General features: G+C 32.7%; 2 long non-coding RNA genes across 2 annotated transcripts; one reads left to right on the forward strand and one right to left on the reverse strand.

Annotated features, from left to right (window-relative positions):
• Nucleotides 1-3,586: 3,586 nt before the first annotated feature.
• LOC127105462 (uncharacterized) lies at nt 3,587-5,028 on the reverse strand. Its single transcript, XR_007795010.1, has 2 exons — nt 4,355-5,028; nt 3,587-3,792 (listed from the first exon to the last, which is right to left on the reverse strand). It is a non-coding gene; the product is annotated as an uncharacterized LOC127105462 (long non-coding RNA).
• Nucleotides 5,029-8,679: 3,651 nt separating this feature from the next.
• LOC127105463 (uncharacterized) lies at nt 8,680-14,994 on the forward strand. Its single transcript, XR_007795011.1, has 3 exons — nt 8,680-9,018; nt 13,623-13,748; nt 14,443-14,994. It is a non-coding gene; the product is annotated as an uncharacterized LOC127105463 (long non-coding RNA).
• The last annotated feature ends 2,342 nt before the right edge of the window (nt 14,995-17,336 follow it).

The raw sequence follows: 17,336 nt of genomic DNA on the forward strand, positions 1-17,336 counted from the left end.
GAAACCTTTTGAAACCTGGGATATTTTGTCCATTCCATGGTAACAAAAGTATTAACCATATCAATATCAGCTTAATATCAAGTTTCTTGATCAATTGCATACCTTCATTGTGATATGTACATTTAACAAAATGTGAATCATACCTTTCAAAAGCACTTTACCTATCAGACCATATCAATGATGCACTTTAACAACACAATTGTGTTACTGATTTATATATGATATTAAACTTTTAATACTTAATATTAATAAAAAAACATTAACATTACACCATTTATAGATCACTTCAACATCTAGATTTTACAATACAAAAGAGACTTAATTAACAACCATAAATTGTCCAACAAAATACTACCTAATTGAGATACACTTCCTTCAACATGAAATACTTCATTTCAGTTACTATGTATTTTTGCAACAATATTAACATTACATAGCGCTAACATTCTAAAATTTTACAAACTAATTAAACTTCAAAATACTAATCATCACTCCATCTGAATTTCCGAAATATCCTTCACCGCTTTCCATTTTTGCTTAACCTTCCACCTTCCCACCACCTTCGACACGCATGTTATCCAACTCAACGGTTTAACAAGGAAATAAACAGTCTTTCAAAGAAACGCATGACAAACCCCAAAATGTCTCATTTTCTTAATTTCTTCGCCCTCGCATAGTCATACCACTCATTCCCTGTATAACTTTCCATCTCTCCATTATCAACATCGACAATCTCAATCAACATTTGATTTATATACATCACAATCTTTGAAACAACCCTAGAAATATGCTGCATAAAAATAAGACAACTATATAATAACATTCTTTTACAATACAAGTTTCTTTATATATAAAATTTGCGCAATTACTAGAACATTTCTTCGAGCTGAAAATCCATATTTGATTTCTCTTTCCCAATAAAATTCCTCATCTTCAGCAAGTGGTTCTTCAACACCATATGATTCTTCTTCTGCATATGGTTCATCAACACCATGTGGTGATTCTTCTACATGTTATTCTTCTTCTACATGTAGTTCATCGATTTTTGAATCCAGTTGAGTGTTATCCATCTCCATCTTCCCAGCATCCAAAACAACCACAAGTAAATCAAACGTTTGCTAGATCCATTCAGTCTCTTACCATCTGTCATTAATAAACACTTGAAGATAAGTACGACTACATGATCTAAAGAAGTTTCCCTAGACAAGATAGCCAAGGTAATCATTGCAGGACATGTTCAGAATTGGCCTAAGCCATGGTTACTTCCAAGTAAGAAGCTGAGTGTAAAATATGTTATGTTAAATAGAATTGGCGCTCTTAACTGGGCACTTATAAATCACAGGTCCAATGTCTCAACTACCTTGGCCAAACTGGTCTATCTTGTGGGAACCAAGGCAAAGCTAAAGTTTGGAGAATATGTTTTCAATCAGACCTTAAAACATGCTGACTGATACGTTGTGAAGTTACCCATAGAATTCCCTTGCTTGTTGACTAACATTATCTTAAGTCAATATCTAGAGATAATGGATTCTCAAGAAGCTCCAAGTAAAAGGGTTGATCCTATGATCTTTGATAAGAAACTATTTATGGGGACACATTTCTTGGACATTGAGTTATCAAGGCACTAAAGAAATGTTACTGGGGGGAATTCTTCTCCATTATCTAAATCCACCAGAAAAGAGATTATTAAAGAGCTAGAAGAGATATCCAAGGATCTTCAAGTCTCAATTGTAGCTAGTACATCCAGGAAGAAGAAGGTGGATGATCTACTCAGCAAGCTGAGAAAGAAAGAGGAATCTGATGAAGAAGAAGCTGAAAAGGATGAGACATTTGGGAGTGAGTGTCGTAGTGCGAAAAATATCCGATCGCACCGTACACTCGAAGATACAATAGAATCGACACTGAATTTTATTTATTCCCGAAGAAAAGGGAAAATATCAATAAAACCCTTTGGGAAGAGAAACGGGTAAGGGAGTTGGTTATGCGAGGGGAAGACATTATCATCCCTTACATATGTTGTACTCAATAAGAACCATTTTGATTGTTCTTTGTGCGGATGGATGTTATTATCTAAAGGTTACTTGCGATTGGTTTTAATTAAAAGGAAAAAAATAAGTTTTTAATTAATGTGCTAGCCTATGATTTATACCCTCGTGCCTACATATTCTCATAGTGCAAGGATAAAAACTAAGTATTTGTTGGTTGATTTTAGGGAATAGTTATAATCGTATCCTAGAAGTGCTTTGACGTTACCTGATTCTGATCCTCGTTCGGATAATCTAAGCTTTTAGTCTGACTGCTAAGGAACGAATTATAACTGTTCTTTTTATGAAAAGAAAGAAATTTGTTTTGAAAAGGTTTATGATTGAATTGAATTGAAAAAGAGTTTGTGGCTTGAATTGGAAAAAAGATTTGTGAAATGGTGAAATTGTTGTCAAGGTGTTATGAAAGTATGGTGAAAGTATTGTTTAGACCAAGATTGTATTGCTTGAACCTAAAAGGAGGTGTCGGAACCAGGAGTGTGGTGTTTAACCAATAAATGGTGATTTTCCAATACAGAGTTGTAGGGTTTTGTCTAGATCCAGGGGATCAAGACCTACAAAACGAGGTGTTTGCCTAAGCATGGGACTAACAAGGCAAACATGCATGAATGGACTTTCCTAAGCATGTGACTAACAAGACAAACATGCATGATGGGGGTTGCCTAAGCATGAAGCTTACATGGAATGCATGATATGGTATGTCTAAGCATGGGACTAACAAGACAGACATGCATGAAAAATGGTTTGCCTAAACACGAAGTTCACAGGGAAAACATAAAAGGAAAAACGAGTTTGTCTAAGCATGAGACTAACAAGGCAGACATGCATGATAATGTGGGTGTCATACCCTAAATTTTGCTCCACCTAAAGTCACTCATTTGTATGTCAGTCACCTGCATTTGTTCGTTTATATCTATTCATTTGCATAAATTTATGATTCACCCGTATCTCGTTTGCATCATATCTCATGATCATTTCATCCGGTCATAAGATCTCAGCATAAGTCGGGACTAATTGGTCCAGTTCATACATTCATCCATTCATGCATCACATGTCTATACTCAAGCGTTGATTTTATTTCTCACTTAACCTTCGTTAGGTTGATTTTTTAAGATTTATTTTTAGGAATTTTCATTAGGATCTCTTTGGTCAATATTAATCAATTAGAATCACATTACTATTCATTCATACATTTGTTATTTCTAACATGCATTTGATATTTGTTTTGCATCATTCAAAGATTGGTAACCTGGATGTATAGATATTTTCCTCAAGGGTTTAGTTTTAATTAAGTTAGGACCATACCTTTGCATTCTATAAAAAGTAGGTTAAGTGTTGTTTGGTTTCGTATTTTGTTGTTCTTATTATTATTAGATTCTATCAAGTTTGTCTTTGACAGAAAATAATAATAACAATAGGACTTGTTTATAAAAAGTCAAGAATTCAAAAAAAGATGATTAATCATGAACCTTTGTCTAAATAATAAATTTCTCGTTTGTTTATTCTTTTTTACATCAAGCATCCTATTCTACCACAAAATTGAGTAATCCAAAAAGAGGAATAAATTCACATTTTTGTTTTACACTTTTTGTCCCAAGAATTCTACATTTTTGAATACATTAAGGAATTGAAAAAATTACAAAAAAATAATATCCTAGGAATGTGGTTTCCTCATAGTTGCCAAGTGTGTTTTGTCTTTTTCTTCTTGTATTCATATGTAGAAACAACTTGGCTTTGTACATACCTTGTCCTACATATAGATTTCATAGCAAATTAACAATATTGGGGAAACAAGTACAAAGACCCAAAAGTCAAACCATAAAGTAGTATAACATAACTTGATACTTTGAGGCATACCAGGAAGTTTGTATCAAATGGCAAGACAACATATATCATCTTAGAAAGTTCTTCATTATTATTTCCATGGATAATATCTCAACAACAACACATATCAGTTTGAAACCCTAATATTTGATTATAAATTAGAGGAAGAATGAAAAGTTCAGGAGAGGGAACCTAGCATCAAAATTTCCAACATGACTTATAAAAAAAACAAGAGAGATCTTAACAGCCCTCACAACTACACATTGAAACTAAAGGAAAACTGACACATACGACAAAATACAAAACAACATTCACAAATATTGGATTCTAGTTTTGAACAAAACAATCAAGAACTTTTGCTTCCATTTTCATTCTCTCTGGAAAGCGGTGATACAAATAGGTACGTAAATAAGAAGAAATGATAATCATAGAAAAACAGAGCAAGGAGCAGATAAGCAATTTTGAAGTGAAAGGAAATATTCGGCTACCTGGAACACCTGTGCAGGCTTGGTATCTTCTCTGTAGGTAAAACTTCTTTACTTTTATTCTAATCTTACCACTCCCTTTTTTACCGATGCCACAAATCCTTATAACTGATGCCGCGAATCCTTGTAATCATGACAACCTGTGAACAAATGAACCAGTATGAAATCATCATTGTCTTTAATGTTGTTGTTTCATCGATGATATTGTTACGTCTCTGATGCGTAGTGTTCCCCCATGACTTCTTGACTTGCCTAACAAAATATGATATTGTTACTGTCGATTCCTTTGTGCGATTAGAGAGGACGAAGTCCAAATTTTTTTGATTTGCTAATGGTAGAATAAAAGGGGTTTCCGAGTTTCACTTGGGTGAGGTTCGACTTACACTTTCGGTTCCTATCTCACGCGGGATTTCTGAGTTTCTCTTGGGCGAGGAGGCGCCATCACAGGTGTATTGTGTTGGTCGGCCAAAATCACGGTGAGAAGTCAAATGGAATCCGGGAAGGAGTCCGAAATCGATATGAAGAGGAAGAAGTTTTTCGTTTGGTTACACGTTGTTTCCAAACTCTGTTGAGCGGCCATGATTCTGGCTTAGGGTTTCCGAGTTTGTTTGTTGTTAGTAACAAATAAACCGGGTCGGATCTGACCCGGTCCGCCCTGGACCTAACCCCCCGTTTGATTTTTTAAGAGGCTCATTCGGCCACTCCTTGGCCCATTCAATTTAAAAAAAAATAAAAAAATCAGGTAAATTAATACTTGTCTTGATGGACGCGTTAGACTTCCAGCCAACCGCTCTTGGCCTGGTGGTTGAGACTTCTCCTGTCTCCCACCAGGTCCTTAGTTTGATTCCTGCCTTGATCAATTTCTCTTGCCCTCATCTAATTTTATTTTCTTGTAGAGTCATCTTTCTTTATTTTTTTTCTTTTGTGATTATTTAATTTAGGTTAGTCATTTTTGTATCTCCATTTAATTCAAATTATTCCAAAACTCTATTTTTATTTTATTATTTTTCTATTTTCGTTTTTTTCTTATGCGTCAAAATGAAACTTATTTTTTTATTCATGTATTTATTTATTATTTACAATCAACATATTTTGGTCTTCTCCACATCAAGCCTTTGTGAAAATATCCATTCAATTTCTTTGTTTAAACTCATGCTTTGGTTATTTGAATCTCAAACCTTCACCTTAACCCTTTTTTTTTCAATCTCTTTCGCAATGAAAGGTGAAGAAAAAGATTACCTGGATGAAATATCCAGTCGTAATCCCGAATATTAGTCCCAAGTTGTAAGAGCTTGCAAGCCATAAGTATTCGCCTTCTCTTCAAGACACTCTAGTATTCAAACCATTTTCATAAGTAAAATATGAAGAAAAAGATTACCCTGGATGGAATATCCAGTCGTAATTCCGAATATTAGGCCTAAGTTGTAAGAGCTTGTAAGCCTTAAGTATTCGTCTTCCCTTTAAAACACTTGTAAATATTCAAACTTCTTATCTCAATAAAATTGAAAGAAAAAGATTACCTGGGTGAAAGGTCCAGAAGTAATCCCGAGTATTAGACCCAAGTTATAAGAGCTTGCAAGTCATAAATACTCGTCTTTCGAGCCCAAAAATACACCCAACCAATCAAACTCTTTTTTCTCGCCGCCGTGCGATTGATCAGAAAAACCTTTTCATAAACGAAAGACATCTTATCTTAAGATGATGTAAAGCAATGCTTCACCCACAATTGTTGAGTTGAGATAAATGACGTTTTTCCGAATGTTGATTTATAAATTTCGATGTGTGGTATACGTCTGCTCCTCATCTGTTTTGGGTAAAACAATGCTTTTCGTCGATTAATACATATAGCTTTCGCTAAAATCGACCAACAAACAAACATTTTTTACCCAGAACTACGTATGCCTTGAGTTCTCTATTGGGATACGTAGGAGCAGGATTGCAAAATCTTGTCAGACCCATTAATAAAAAACTTAGGTTTAGTCCCCTTCGTTGCAAAAAATCCAAAAATATATTCTCTTTTCTTTTGATCCTATTATTTTTTCCCTCACAATAACTCGAGAAAGCATAACATTTCCAAGCTAACACTAACGCGCACAACTAACCTAATGGTTCCCGTTGAGTACAACGGACGTGAGGGGTGCTAATACCTTCCCATTGCATAATTGACTCAACCCTGATTTGGTTGCGACGACCATAACCATTGTTGTTCTTTCTTGGGTTTTATCGATATTTCCCATTTCCTTTTTAGGAATAAATAAAGTTCGGTGGCAACTCTGTTCAGTTCATCATACGAGTGTACGATTGCACTTCGCTAAGTCGCATTCTCATTTTTTGAGGTACGATAGTGGGGTTTTCCTAAGCATGAGACTAACAAGGCAAACATGCATCGAGGGGTTTTCCTAAACATGAGACTAACAAGGCAAACATGCATGAAGAGGGATTTAACCATGAGAAGGTGATTATCCCAAAGAGAGGGGTATGGTTTAGAGATGAGTGTTTAACCATGAAAATATGATTAACGTATGTGGGAGGTGATTAACCAGGAGAAGGTGATTAACCTCAAGAGTCGTATATGTATCAAAAGAGTATAGTGTTTTAGTCCAAAGAGAATGGTGTGGTTGATGTGGATTGTTTGAAGTATTGTCTGAGGATGAATGAAAGTTGAAGGTTATTTTGATTTGAATTGCACTAAAGTCTATGAACGGAGACAAATACTTTGAATATTTGAGGCTTACGTTTCGTATTCAAAGGTATTCAAAACAAGGGTAGGAGTGATCATTCTCATTCTTCTCCGTTTCTTAAGGTTTGTGACGCACAATTCACATCATAATTAAATAGCGTTTTGAAATTAAAAAAAAAAGAGTTTTTGTTTTGAAGAGGATGAGACAAAGTGTGCTTGAATGGACAAAGCGCAGCATGACCAAGTCTTGATGTATTCCTATCTCCAAGGTCTTGAATGTGAGTCTTGACTTGATATTGGCTTGATGGATCAAGTGGAAGTGCAAGTTTAAAGGTTTAATTCAATCAAGTGATCAAGGGACTTATGATCACTTGAACGAATATGTATCATAAGGGGAGCATGCAATTGTTCATGAAAAGTCATACAAAAGTCTAGTATCACAAATGTAATTAATTGATCAAGATAAACTAATTAATTAATGATATGATCAAGGTAAAGGTCATACACCAAGCACATGAAAATATGAAGAAGAAATAAGGATATTATTATTTGAAATTAATCATGTTAAAAACCTAATTTCTAATGTCTACCTCTAAATTCAATGATCCTAACCTAATTAAAACCTAATCTAAAAAATGTACTACTTGTAATGACTATTTAAAGTGTATTCTTATGTATATTTTTATGATGTGTCTTTAATGTGCTACAAGAAAAAGAAAAAAAATCACACAAAAATTAAATAATTAACACTCTGTATAGGGTATGCGAAGCTGAAAAAGAGAGTTTGGCCAGCAATGGGGCGTTGAGCCCAGTCTGATGAAGCCCAAGCCAATGGTCTTGTTAGAGTTCAGCATGAGAGGGCGTGTGTTAGCAAAAATGGGGTGTTGTCAGTAAGTCCCTTTGGGCTTAATGATTGGAGGTCCATGGGCGTGTGAGGGCAAAGTGTGGAACATGGTTTTCAGATTCACCTCATTTCACTTCTCATCCTACCAGACATCTTCTCCCTTTCTCTTAAGTTTTTATTCCATGAAAATCGCTCCACCGCGCCGGAGGATACAGAGCAACCCAGAAATGCCACCTACCACCACCAATGGAACCCTCTCGTCACCCTCTCTCTATTTCTCACCTTTAAATCACCTAATTTCCACTAGATTCTTCAAACCACATAACTACTCTCAAGAACCCTAATTCACTCCAACCAAAATTAAATCACATAGGAGGGGAATCAAAGCAAAAGATCTTGGGGGCTTTGATTTCCCCCAACAATCTCTACATGCCAATAGGGATGGCAATGGGCATGGTTTAGGCACGGTACTATAGTACCCATCCCCATACCCGCGATTTGAAAAATTCCCTGTGTCCGAGCCCATACCCGTTTGGATGCCAAAGTTAGCACCTGTACGCGTGTCTTATTGGTATATAAGTACCCATACCCTTATCCGTGATCCGCGTTCCTATTAAAAATAAATAGATCAATTATAAAATATCATATAATTTTAAGTTTTTAAAAATATTAAAAAAATTTCAAACAATTTATTGTTGAAATAAACAAAAACTTATATTAAATATGTAATGATTTAACATTGATATACGTTTTATAATTGATATACATACATTTTTATGTAATAATATAAACTAAAATATATAAATAAAAATAAAATTACATAAATATATAGTGTGCGGGTATGAGGTGGGGTGGATACCAAGGTGCCCATACCCGTATCTGTACCCGCTTATTTTTATAGGTAATTACCCGAGTCCATGCCCGCATCCATTTTTGCGGGTTTTTACTCTGTCCGTTGTGGATAAATTTGCGGATGACCATTGAGGATAAGTCAAATTGTCATCCATACATATCATTAACAAGTTTGAAGCGAAATAAAATGGAGAATTGGAAGATCCTACCTATAGGGTGGAGGCTTACCCTGAGAGTTGTTGAAGGTTGAAGAAGATGATGGAAATAAGAAGATCAAAGATGTATAGCCAGGTACGCTTCTAACTTTTACTTGTTGCAATTGCTCATTCTTCTTCTTCTTCTGCTCCAAGTAATCTGTAGGAATTATATGTTGTTATTGCTGTTGAGTGGAGAGAGCAGAGAGTCTTAAGCTCTATTGTAGCAAAACTTCAAGGTGAGTCTTAAGCTCTGTTAAGTGAGAATGTTAAGTAGTTAGAAGAAGTTAGTTGATTAGTTAATTGTTATGTGATGTTAGGCTTGAACTGTGATTGTTTTTGTGTTAATTAGTTAGGATTAGAGTTAGGAGATGTCATAGGTTAGTAGAAACAATTAGGCTAAATAATTAGGAATTAGTAAAATTAGTTATGTCAAAATTTGAAAAACAGTTAGATTAGTGAACTGTTATTGAAAAATGTAAAATTAATTAGTTGGTTAATTTGGACTGTTAGATATTGTTATGAGTGAGGAGAAATCAATTAGTTAAGTTTACTGATGTTAATTGAACTGCTATGCTAAATGGTTAATGTTAGTGAATGTTTGTAGGAGTTAGAGGAAAATTAGTTAGCCATTTTGTTGATATTTGACAGTTATTATGGATGTTCGTTAACTGTTAGGGTTAGTATTAGCATTGCTTAACTATTAGTTAGTTGTAGAAGTTAATTTCAATCTGAGAGTTATAAATTATAACGGTTAGTTATGGTTGATGAATTGTGACATTGGGTTAGTTACGGTTAGTTATGGTTGATAAATTTTAACTCCCACTAACACTTATTTTTTTAATGGGTAAAATTCATATGGATATCACCATTTTAAATGACCCTGTTTGTAAAACGTGAGCTTCATATAAATTAATAGAATAACATAATCATGTTAAATAAAATATGAAAATGAAAATATTCATAGCGCCTGTTTATATATTTATACTACTTATCATTCTTTATTTGTTATTGAAGGATTTTTGAGATCAAAGAAGTTGGAAGTTTTAGAACTTTAACCTTTTTCATGTTTCAAATGCTCTTGCTTAGATTTTATCTCTTTTTTTAATATATTTTTTACTTCTTCTTTGACGAAATTGCTTTTAATTTTATTGTGTTTTATTTATTACTATTTTGTATGAATTAACTATAATTTGTAAATTATCTGAAAAAGTAGAACATATAATAAATGAAAAACTTTATACGAAATGCATTATTTAAAAGAACTTTTTCGATTTATTATCGAGTTTTTGAAAAATATATATATGAAGTGAAAAGAGAAACCCCATATTTTTCGGACATGCTATTTTGGAATTTTTTAAAAAAATAATCAAGTTTTTAAATTAAATATCTAAAATAATCATTATTTCAAGTTATTTATTAATATAATCACTTTTCATTGCACTCCTCTAAAGCATGCGTCAATTGGACTGACGCATGCATATTGACATTGAACTAAAGCACAAATTTAAATGATGCATGCATGCAGATGGAGCCAATGCAATTGGTGCATGCGTCATTGCATGTGGCGCATGCTTTGAATATATTTTTTTAAATCTTTTATATGTTATACTTATATAAAATTGAAATAAATAAAATAAATAGGTAAATGAAAAAATACATAACAATTGACAAGAAAATCAATGACCCGTCCGATTGAAACGTCCCCCTATTCCACATCCCGATGCGTTAGCATGCCTTCGAGGTGTCCCACGATTTTCCTGAGGTGTTTGGGGTATTTGAGTGCTGACATGATGCAATGGTGTCTAGTGTGAAGGTACGGTGGAAGGTCCAGCGGTATTTGACAAATTTGTCATCATTTCTTCCCAATAGTTGGGGGTTACCGTCAACGGTGCTACCGTAATTGAGTTCGGTACCCATGTTATCGTAGTTGGATCGTTGTGGTTGGGTGGTTTGTGGACGGTGTGGTTGCCCGAATTTGGACATTGAATTGTCTTGGAAACGAAGCAATGGTTCATGTGGTGTAATAAAGTCAAACAATGGTTGAGTGTTGTGGCGATGAGATGTTTGGGTGTTTATAAGTAGGTGTTGTGGCGATGCGAAGACATCAGATTGTCAAACGCATATGCAGTAAGATGGATCGATAATATTCTATTGGAGAAGTGAACTATGGCATACGACAACGGTCAACGATGGAGACACATGACAATAAATCTTATGAAATCAATGAACTCTGTCTTTAAAGGCATCCAAAACCTACCAATAACCGCTTTAGTGCAAGCAACCTATTTTAGGCTAGGGGCGTTTTGAGATCAGACGTTCCAAATGGGGTTCAGTGTTACAATTTGGGCAGCTGTTCAGTGATGCTTCAATGAAATTCATTAAAGAAGAAGCTGCCAAAGCTAACACACATGTGGTCACAGTTTTTGACCGTACTAAAGGTTGATACAGTATTGCTGAGTCAATGGATCACAATGAAGGCATGCCGATGGGACATTATCGAGTGGAACTAGATAGAGGTTGGTGCGACTGCGGAAAGTTCCAAGTCTTTCGTATGCCTTGCTCCCATGTCATAGCAACATGTTCAAAGGTTCGACATGAGCCTTCTAACTTACTATCCTCCGTTTACAAAGTCATAAACCTATGCAACATTTACAAAGTTAGCTTTTTGGTGGTAGCAAAAGAGGATTATTGACCTACATATCAAGGGGACATACTCTAACACAATAAAATAATACGAAGAAAGAAAAATGGCCGCCCAAACAACACCCATATTCGAACCGAAATGGATACGACGAACAAAATTGTTAGATTATGTAGTTCATGTTGCCAACCCTATCATAATCGTATAAACTGTCTCAGTGTTGGACCAAACACAACAACATAATTTTAATTGTAACCCTTTTGCTTTATATTTAAAACAATATTCATTTAATAAATATCATAAGATTCAGTTACAAAAACTTGAAAACAACAATTAAACAGCAATTTAAACAACAGTTAAACAATCATATAAATAACAATTAAACAATAATTAAACAACAACACAAACAACTACAACAAATAAAATAACATCACAAACAAATACCAAAAATAAACAACATATATGAATATGAAGACACATATATGAATATAAGGACAAAATTAAATCGGCATTTATCTTGTGAATATAAAGACACATATATGAATATGAAGACATTTTAAAGAAAAATGGAAAGAGAATGAAGAAAATTTGATGGAGATAGTAAGAAGATATGTGAAAAATTATGGGAAGGTGATGTTGTATTTATAGATGGAGTGTAGAGCAGTAGCCATATGCATTGACGCATCCACAAAATGGACTATGCATGCGCCATTGCATGTGGCACTACACATACATGCGTCACTTCTAGTTGCGTCATAAACATGGATGAGTCAATGCATGTGGCGCTTAGGTTCAATATTTTTATTGGATGCACCAATGCACTTGACGCCTTTGTTACATGTGTTTTAGAAAAATGATTACTTTGGAAATATTTTCAAACAATAGTTATTTTAGAAATTTAATTAAAAAACTTGGTTATTAAAATTTTTGTGTGTGACTATTTTGTGTCATTTGGATTCACTTACATTTTGCTTTATCACCTTATTTGTCTCTTAATTTTTTTATTTTTTTGTACTCATTGGGCTTTTAATTATCCTTTTATCTATGGATTTATGTTTGTAAAAAAAACAATTCTTATTGAAAGTTGTGTTTCTGACCGTGTATAGGGGTGTTCATGGGTGCGGGTAGACCCACAAACTCGCTTATCCAAACCGAACCAACCCACTAATTACTCGGACCCATTCATTTACGGGTGTACCCGACCCGACCCGTAATAATTCCTATAGATTTGATTCGGGTATTGGATTTTAGTTTCTAAACCCGTGAACCTGTTTACCCAATCCATTGACGTGGCATAATTATTATTATTATTATTATTATTATTATTATTATTATTATTATTATATTATTATTATTATTATTAAATAATTCATAAAGGTACTGTAAGTTGTAAGTTGTAACGTAACATACGAGTTTATAATTTAATAGAGTATATATTATATTAAAAAATAAAAGTAGAGTATATATATTATTTAACGTTAAAAATTCTATTTTTGTAGCTAATATAGCACTTTTGAAGGACTAATATAGATACTCTATAAGTATCCTAATTAAGTAGAGTATATATATTATTTAACCTTAAAATTCTACTTTTGAAGCTAATTATATATACCCTAATTAAGTACTTTTAAAACTAAAAATTCTACTTTTAAAGCTAATTAAGTAGAGTATATATATTATATTAAAATGGGCAAAATTCTATTTTTTATATTTATTTTTTAATTAAAATTTGAAAACTAATTAAGTATATATTATAAACTAAACTAAAGATCATAACACTTCACCCTAATTTTTTATTACGGTAAATCTCAAACCCTCGCCACTTCTTTCTCTCACGGTATATTCTTCATTTTAGTCTCTCACATTCCATCTCTCTTTCGAAAATTTATAGTCTGTACTTCGACTCTCTCATAGTTTCATCTCCCTCTTCTTGAATAAGGTTTTATTCTTTTTATTGTTCTACAATATTTTTATTTCAAGTTGATATATATATAATAATAATAATAATAATTTATGTTGTTTTAATAACAATTTATGTTAAAAATTGTTTTTTATAGAAAATGGAAGTGGAACAATCATAAATTATTAATGAAGATGTTGCTCATCCACTTGAACAAGGGCAAGAAGTTCAACAAATACAAGGAGAAGGGTTATCATCATTGCCATCAAATGCACTAATAGAGGTAAGCAAAAGAAAGTCCTCTAGAAAACCTTCTAAAGTTTGGATAGATTTTAAAAGGGTTAATGATAAGGCTAAATGCAAGTATTATGGGAAACAATATGCAGCTAATAATGGTAGTCATGACACTACTAACATGCATAAACATTTGAAAGTGTGCCCTAAAAATCCAAATAGGGTAGTTAATAAGAAACAAAAGACTATAGCTATTGAAAAAGAAAGTGAGGATGATCCTAATAGTGTTAGCTTGAAACTTATTGATTTTAATCAAGAGAGGACTAGATTAGCTTTTGCAAAGATGATAATCATTGATGAGCTCCCTTTTAAATATGTTTAAAATGAAGGGTTTAATATGTTCATGAAAAAGGCTCAACCAAGATTCAAAATTCCATCTCGTGTCACCATTGCTAGAGATTGTTTAAGATTGTACTTTGATGAGAAAGAGAAATTGAAATTTATGTTGTCTGCTAATAATCAAATGGCGTCTCTTACCACTGATACTTGGACATCAATTCTGAATATGAATTATATGTGTGTAACAACTCACTATATTGATGACGAATGGAATTTAAAGAAGAGGATATTAAGCTTTGGTTTAATTGCTGACCATAAAGATGAAACTACAGGGATACCATTAGAAAATTGCATGAAAGAATGGGGTATTAAGTTTATTTGTTGTGTGACTGTTGATAATGCAGGTGCTAACAATTTGGCGACTGATTATTTAAATCGAGGCATGAGTTTTTGGAATGATCGTACTTTATTTAATGGGGAATACTAAATATGAGATGTAGTGCTCATATATTGAACTTGATTGTCAAAGAAGGAATAAAGGATATTGATTAAACTTTTGAAAACTTTTTATGATGTCACATTTTCTTTTTCTGGGTCATTGTATGTTACTGCTAACTCTTTTTTCAAGCGGTTGATGGATATTCAAAAAACGTTGAATAAATGGAGGCACAATATTAGTGATCCAATTTTGAAAACCATGACTGCAAATATGCAAGTGAAGTATAACAAGTATTGGGAAAGCAGTGCAATAAATTATCTTCTCTTTGTTGCTATTTATCTTGATCCTCGTTATAAGCTTGACTATATTGAATTTTATTTTACACGGATGTACGGTGTTGAAATGTCTGAGGATATGTTAAAGAAATTGAAAAATCTCATTGCTAAATTGTTTGAGCACTATTTAATTTTGTATCCTATTTCTCATGATGGTGGTTCCAATGCCTCGTCTTCAAACGTTGCCTCTCATTCTAGAATTGAAAATGGTGAAGATGATGAAGATTGGGACAATTTGTTTAGAATGAATATGAAGAAAAAACAATGTGAAGTGCAAACAAATGAGTTGGAAAGGTATTTGGAGGATGGTGTTGAAGATGATTCTCCTACATTTAACATTCTCACTTGGTGGAAAGGAAAAACAAATAAATTTCATGTACTTTCTCGCATAGCTAGAGATATATTGGCTATCCCAGTATCCACTGTATCTTCTGAATCCGCTTTTAGTACAGGAGGTCGTGTCCTTGATTCATTTCGTAGCTCCTTAAATCCCTCTACCGTTGAAGTTTTTATTTGTACTCAAAATTGGATCAAATCTCCTAAGGTCATTGATTTAGAAAAAGAGTTGGTGGAATTGGAAAAAATTGAGTTAGATATGAATTATTTGTTTCAATTTTAAAATCTATTTAATTTTAGTATTAAATTACATTGTTCTTATTAGTTGTCTGTGTTTACATATATAATTAGCTGGATTAGTTTCTATTGATGTTGACATTACTGCGGTTGAGCTCAATACAACTGTTACTACTAGATTTTAAGGTATTTGCTAGTGTTACTTTTGTTTTATATTATTTGCTAATAAATTTTTGGATGTTGCTGTCCCTAAACTTTCTACTGCTGTTGCTTGAACCTTTTATAGCTGTTGTTGTTGGATCCTTTTATTGCTTCCGTTGCTGGGACCTTTTACAATTGTTATTGCTGGATTTTCTGTTGTTGCTAAACCTTTCACTGCTATTGCTGAAACCTTTTAAAACTGCCGTTGTTGGATTTCTGTTGTTGTTAAATCTTTCACTGTTGTTGCTAAAACCTTTTACAACGACTTTTGCTGGATCTTTTTATTATTGCTGTTGCTGAAACCTTTTATAACTATTGTTGCTGGATCTTTTTATTATTATTGTTGCTGAAACCTTTAACTGATGTTGCTGGATTTTCTGTTGTTGCTATTGTTGGCCATTTCTATTATTCTTGTTGCCTTTTGAATTTTATATTTTGGTACTATTATATCAATATTTGACCAATATATTTATGTCATTTTAAGACAAAGTGATGATGTTTATTTGCTTTTGAATCATATAGAATAGAATTTATAAATTTTATGGAAATTGTATTTTATGAAATTTTATATATTATTAAGTGTTAATATATATGAATCAATTTTTATTAAATATTATTTGATGGTTTTAATAATTTAATTGTTAGAAATATGCAAAATTATATTGAATTGTGTTATAGGTTTTTTAAATTGAAAAAAATATTTATTTTATACACAATCCATGAATCCAATCCAATCCATGAATGATCGGATTGGTTTTGGTCGAGTTTTATAATAAAATTACGGATTTGATGATGAACCCAACACATTGAAAGTTGAACGGGTTGGGTAACGGGTTAAGGAAAACTCAATCCAACCCAAACTGCGTACACCCCTAACCGTGTATGCCATTTTCTTTCTTTTTTTTTTCTTCTTCTTCAGATGCTCATAATTTGAGAAATTTGAAAATGTTAAGTTTAAGCATAAATCTCATCAACGGCTCAATTGAAGGTATTGTTTTTTTTTAAGTTTAATTGTAACACTCAAACTAAAAATTAAAAATTAAAAACAAAATTGTTCAAATTTTACTTGATTTTAAAGAAGGATTACAAATATCTTTCTTACCAATTTCAAATTTTTAATTAGTTTTAGTAAAAAAAATATTTTTAATTAGCTACACATTTATAATTATAAATAATTAACAAACTAATTAAATAATTAAATTTAGATTTAAATAATTTTTTCGTCCTTACATATTTTTTTTGAAAATAATCCTTAATGTTAAAATTATTTTGATTATAATCCCTAAAGTTAAAATCTATCAATAATCCAATTACTACAACGACTTGATTATTGGATAAAACACCCTTATACACAGATCCAATTACAGTCACTCCAATTACTCTTATATGACACCGCTAAATCCAATTACTCTTATATGACATCGATAACCTCATTCTTCAAGAACTAAACACATACACAAAATGTTCCAACAATAATATTTTATGGTAAAAACATATCCAAAAAAAGAAAAAGCACACCAGAATCTTTGCTACCCCTAAACAAGAATCTTTTCCAGCAATAATATTTCCTAAACCCTGGTGTTGCTAATATTAGATTTTATTAGATTTAATTCATATTTAAATTGTATTATTTTCTTAGCCCCTAAGTTTGTTAGAGGGTATTTTAGTATTTTATCCTATTATAGTAACCCTAGTTTTAGCTTATAAATAGGGTGTCAATCATTGTAACTTTTAATCCTTTTTGTAGCCG

This window comes from Lathyrus oleraceus, chromosome 7 (genome assembly GCF_024323335.1).
Source record: "Lathyrus oleraceus cultivar Zhongwan6 chromosome 7, CAAS_Psat_ZW6_1.0, whole genome shotgun sequence".
Taxonomy (NCBI): Eukaryota; Viridiplantae; Streptophyta; class Magnoliopsida; order Fabales; family Fabaceae; genus Lathyrus; species Lathyrus oleraceus.